Below are 6,310 nucleotides of genomic sequence, written 5' to 3'. Positions count from 1 at the left end.
ACAGTAAATTGCTGCACTGATACAAAGAAAAGAAAGGAGGAAAGAGGAAAAAAACGTCTTGAATCCGTATAGTTGAATCTGTTAAGTTGTCAATTGTCTGAAGTCTGATTCTCTCTGTGTGTGTGTGTGTGCGTGCGTGCGTGCGTGCGTGCGTGCGTGTGTGCGTGTGTGTTTTGTTTATAGTAGGCCTACATCCTTCCTTCAGGATGAGAAATCATTGATGTCCGAAACTACAGTTGCTCTTAAAAAAAAATGCAAAATAAGTTCTATTCCAGTGGACTTCTTTTCCCAGTTGCCTACCACTAAACTCTTTTTGACTTTTCAGCTTAGTCTCTAAGTACAGCACCTGCACCCTCTTTTGTTTTGTTTTTGACTTCATTGTGTGGACTCATAGAAACAACGATGTCAGAACTGTCACCAACCAATAGCTGTGGTATAGCACCAAAGAGGGATCCCGTGGACATCTAGGCTATGCTTTGTAGGGCAGGGGTGTCAAACTCAAATTGGCCAAGGGCCAAAATCAAAATCTGGAGCGAAGTCACGGGCCAAACTCAATATATATTTTTTTACAAAAATGGACGAAAATTGCTCATGTTTAAACAGATTTCCATTATAGTTGAAATTTGCCGACACATTCTGTTGCATTTGAGTGCGAGTTGTTTCAATGGCCTGGGCCCACTCATATTCTTGTGATATACACATTTTCATGTTCAAATCTTAATACTACTGGTGCATGTGGGCCAACTGTAATGCACATTTGAAATGATCTCGCGGGCTAAATAAAATTGCTCCGCGGGCCAAATTTGGCCCCCGGGCCTGAGTTTTACATACCTGCTGTAGGGTGTTCCAAATTTCAGAGAAAAAATCATTGTAAAATGGGTGTTTATTATGAAAACAGAATTTACTGACATTGTTTTGTCACCACCTATTCTCAGACTGATGTCTGAAGTCGAAGTTTTCGAACTTGATGTCTGGTCCAAACTTGTCTAACTGAAGTAGCCTCTTACAGCAGATGGGGTTGCCGGCGGGCCTATTTACTATTTGCTGAAAATACTCAACTACATCATAACAAGATTGCTATGACAGTACAGAGAGCCTTAAGTAACAGATTAGGACATAGCCATTACAATTTTGTGAGGTATAACATAGGCTCTGTGGCGCTAAAATTCCAAGAGAATTGTATTTTATTCGTGTTAAGCAGAGCCAACCAGAATGCAGGTCAATTTTAGAACAGTCGGTGACCCAACAACACAATGTCTTTAAATTCTATCACAATCTGGAAATTGCATGAATACCTTTTTTTTAAACAATGATGTCAATTATATACATTTTGATAAACTCTGTACGTATCTATTGCTGTATGTACGGTAGACCCATGTCTTGGCTGTCATGCCTGAGCCAAGATGTGACTATAGACTATTCTGTAACTGCAGGGCAGGCTATTCAGTAAAACTGCTAATTGGTAACTCAGGAAGGAGATTCCAGCATCATACTGACCTTAGCACTGATGGGGAAAACCCAACTTGGCTGTAAAAGGCCTGTCATGCCTAAATTGTACTTGTGCATTCAAAACAGGTGAGTTTAGTTACATATTACGCTTGCAAATGTACTTGCCAAATAGTTAGTCAGACCAGATACATGTATATGGAGGTCGTTTTATTATCTTGTAATGCCAGTAGGTTTTGAATTTATGGTAGGCCTATTACAAGATTCATTTCCTATGAATATATATACAATATTGGCAGACATGGGTAAGCGGTTAGGGCGTCAGACTTGTAGCCCAAAGGTTGCCAGTTCAACTCCCGACCCTCCAGGTTGGTGGGGGGAGTAATTAACCAGTGCTCTCCACTATCCTCCTCCATGACTGAGGTACCCTGAGCATGGTACCGTCCTGCCGCACTGCTCCCTTGGGGTGCCATTTGGGGCTGCCCCCTTGCACGGGTGAGGCATAAAATGCAATTTTGCTGTGTGCAGTGTGCAGTGAACACTTGTGTGCTGTGGAGTGCTGTGTCACAATGACAATGGGAGTTTCCCAGGTGGGCTTTCAAGCTTTCAAGTATATTGATATGCATGAAGGCAGTCCAAAACATGTGCGCACACGTAATGTGTCACATGCCATCATAGCAGTGGAATGTCAACAGTACTTTGACTAAACAGCAGCTTATAGACGGTTTCATGGAACGTTTACAGTCAAAACAAAAACAAGGCATGAACATTCTATGGCCCTAACTTAATTTCCGGTACACTTCCGCAAACAATACACTGCATCGGATCAACACAGCTACACAAGCGCGGTATTTCATTTGAGAGTGGCACAGAAAATGAAAAATAAATGTTGTTTTCCATTTTTATGACAGCAATCACCCATAGGGGGCACTACGCGTCCATGTTTGGGGTAGATGTAAAAACTTCACGATCGAAAACTTCAATCATATTAATTTAGCCTCACAGAGCCTCAATGTAAAGGAAAGCAGTGATGGCACTTTGGCAACATGGGTCGGGTGATGGTGTGCCTAAAAAAACATCTAACATAATTATGTAGAACTACAGTTTGTGTTTGTTGTAGGAATTAGGGACTTAGTTGGGCTTGCCTACACTGTTACAGGTTAATTTAGTTTAAATGTAGTAGCAACGATTCCTCCAAGTTCTGAAAAGCAGCTGTTACTACTAAACTTCTTGGGACAAGGACGACGAAATACCCAAACTGTCATCTGCTGAAGAAAAGGATAAACGGCCGGATTGTATTTATTTTGGACAATTCAGCAGACGTCTTTGAAGTCGAGGTTAATAGCAATGCTAACACAGGATATGACTGACTAATTAGCACTGGCTTGGCTGCTACGTCAAAATGTGGATTATATCGACAAAATTACGAGATGTGCCGGGGTCAAGAAAAGTTTTAAGGTAAGGCAAGTTTAATACAGTAGTCAGGGACGTCTGCATGGTTGAACAGGGTTTTGTTTTTGGTTGTGCCGTGTATGCTTTGAGTCAAGTTGCTGGCTTGAACTCACATGTTGTCATTAGCTGGTTGTGACTCGTCACTCGTGTACAGGGTGTTTTTAAGAAAATATTGAATGTCCGTGACCACATGGTTACCTGATTTTAGGTAAAATAGCCTACTCTGGTATTTGGTGGAAAAGAGGTTTCGTATGTCTGCCTGTTTATCTGTCGCTGCCACTGATACACAGGTGGTCCTTTCAGATTGAATCAAAAGGCAGCCTTGCACAGACACGAATGCACGACAGTAACATCCTGGTGCGCGCTCGAAAGAGAAAATACTGCATGAATGTATTCGCTATCTTCAAGCGCTTACAAAGTTGGCTATTTTCACGAAAACTTACAAAATGGAAACACAGTCTCGTAATGTCGCCAAACCCCAAGGTTTCTAGCCTACTTTAGGCTAGGTTTGTTCTGTCCAGGAAAGTGAAATAACGTCCCCGTTTTTTAAAAAAAACAATGCACAAATTCATATTAGCCCATTGAAATAAACACATATCATAAATGGTTCACGCTCGCACGACAATGTGTCCCGTTTTTTTTTTTTAACCACGAAATGTGGCAACCCTAGGTCTGCTTTGGTAAGATGCAGACTGGGCATCATGTAGGCCTACACATTAATTATCCGCGTCACGTTTGTCAGCGGATTGGTACCAGAAGTGAAGTTGCACCCTAGCGCAGAACAAAAAAAATAAAAAGCATTTTTTTCACCAATATTAAAACCGTTTGTAATTGTCAGTTGGCAGTGTCGACAGATTGCAGCCTACCAAAACATTAACAGACCGGAAGTTTACTTCGGGCCATATCATGTCACCAAGCAACAAGCAAACGTTCCATGAAACCGTCTATACAGTACCTTCTGAGTCACCGTAGTAACCTAACATCACCATGCTGACACTGAAGCAAGCTCACAATGTAATGTCTTGGTACAGTAGTCCATCAAATTAAATAGAAAAAAACATGAAAAATACACTGCATGTAGAGGGAAAACTTGTGTTTGTATTCTGTTGATTAATCAGCTCCACTTTTGTCATGTAAGGCAGTGGTTCCCAACCTATGGGTCGGGACCCCCCTTATGGGTCGCCAAAGATCCACAGGGGGTCGCGGAGCCCTCTTGATTTTAAGGGGTTTCGTTTTAAATATACAGTATATAGCCCATGTTGAATAAAAGACAAAGCATTTAACTAATAAATGCATAGACGCAACAAATTGTAAGTGCTACATTAAACATTTATTCTATATTTGACCAAAGACGAATTGAGTAATAAAATAACTAAAATAAGCAGGAAACGGAGGGCATCTTCTGACTCCGTCTCGTGCGGGCGCTCGCGTGGTTGGGTCACCAAAGCTTACAATAGTAAAAAACATGGGTCCCTTAAGAAAAAGGTTGGGAACCACTGATGTAAGGTATTGATATTTTCTGTGCTTTTTATTACATCAGTGCTTTTTTATAGCAAAACATAGTGTGGACTTTCCATCTTGTACCATCTGGTAATCATATTCACCTTGTGTTTCGGGAAAAATAACTCCCCCTGACTGTCACTACACGGCACACTTCCGGCTTTTTGACAATCAAGCGAGCGTAGGCCTACGGTATGGTACAGGGCCCCCCTAAGCTGTGTGTAACAGCTTTCAGGAGTTTGATTTGAAGGCTCTTTAAGAAAAAACGGGCTGCAAATGGGGGCTTTTTAAAAAGGAGGGAAGCAAATTGCCGTAATCACCCTTTAGTCCAACGCCGCAGGCAGTGCAGCACAGATGACTAGCTGTGACTTTGGTGACTCATGACGTCCGCCTGCTGAAGGAAGTGTCTGAACGTGAAATAACATGCTCTTGTTTTTTCGACATGGAGTCAGGCTTTAAAGGCAGGCACGGGCTTTTTGTGTGCCATTGCTTTTCCGCTTTCCAAATGTCACTGTTATTGTTGTTTTTTAAGTCATGCAGGGAAGCTGACATGGGGGGACAAAGGGGACAGTTGTACCAGGCCCAGCGAGATGGTGTGGGGGTGGGCGCAGAATTGGGCCTTCATTACATTGTACATATTGATTGGGGGTGTGGGGTGGGGTGGAGGGCTTTCAGATGACTTTGTCCTGGGCCCATCCAAAGCTGTCGGCAGGCCCTGAATACATGTGCTGCCTTTTCCACTAAATCAAGTATTATGTTGAGGGAAAATATGTCTTGAAAAAACACGTCGGTTTGGTTGAACGTGATGGGACCTGAATGCTAGGTGATATTTAAGGATGCCTTTGACAGAAATATGTAGGCCTATGAGAGGCTCATTGAAAAACAAGTGGAGACCAAGTAAGCCACATGGTACTCCAAGGCTGTCATCATCAATGAAATGTACAGCCTCTCTGTGTTCCAGGAATGAGTCTGTCTTTGTCTAACAGTGAAAGAAAGAGCATTTTGACATTCAAGTCATGGAAAAGAAAAGGCTTGTACAGATAAGGCACAAAAGGCACTATTATCTCTTGGCAGAGCACGATTTCTCTCCCTGTACGTTCTGTCTCAAGTGTAATTAATGCTCGAGGGTTTTTGACCTAACATTTAATAGAAACCCTCAAGACATTGACATTCAAAAACAATCATTCTTATGCAACTTCATTTGTATTTCAACTAGGTCTCTCTGGTGCTGCTATGTATTACAGAGAGGAACAGCTAATTCGTCTGCAATCAGACTTGTTGATGTACTGTGTGAGTCTTCTCTGGACAATAACATCCTAGGTGGTCCTCTTTGTCTTGTCACCTTCTAGTGTCCTTAAATGTATAAAGACAGCCCCTTTTATAACTTTGCTGTTATTTAATATGTTATGTAAGTTGTCATATATTAACCCATTAAGACACAACGTTATACATTTGCTGTTACCAGAATGACAATGACCAAGTCGTGGTGCATTACTAAAGGCCCTGTGTTATGTCATAGTATTGTAGTACTATGTTACTTAACTTTTCAATGACTATTACAGTGTGCCACTGGAGGTACGGTGTGCATTAAGGGGCTACAGGACCTGTTTGATGTTGTAGTGGTATAGCACAATAGTGAAGTCTTTTCAAGGTCTTTTTCAGCCTCCCATGATGGCGGAACAGCCCAGCATGAGACTTCTAAACGTCATGCCAGCTTCCAGCTACTATTGAAGGAGGTAGGCCTGCACACTGCCAATAAGCTCCAAACAATAAACCCTAGTTCAAAAAGCAACATGGGTGATCAAAACATTGCTTTTTAAACAATAATGTACATTTTTGGGACCTTATTTCGCAGTGTGCAGACCTACCTCCTTCAACTTTCGGAGTCTTTTGTCTGGCACCTGCATAAAGT

This window comes from Engraulis encrasicolus, chromosome 3 (assembly GCF_034702125.1).
Source record: "Engraulis encrasicolus isolate BLACKSEA-1 chromosome 3, IST_EnEncr_1.0, whole genome shotgun sequence".
Lineage (NCBI taxonomy): Eukaryota > Metazoa > Chordata > Actinopteri > Clupeiformes > Engraulidae > Engraulis > Engraulis encrasicolus.
The sequence above is the reverse complement of the archived record's forward strand: the minus strand, read 5'-3'. Positions refer to the sequence as shown.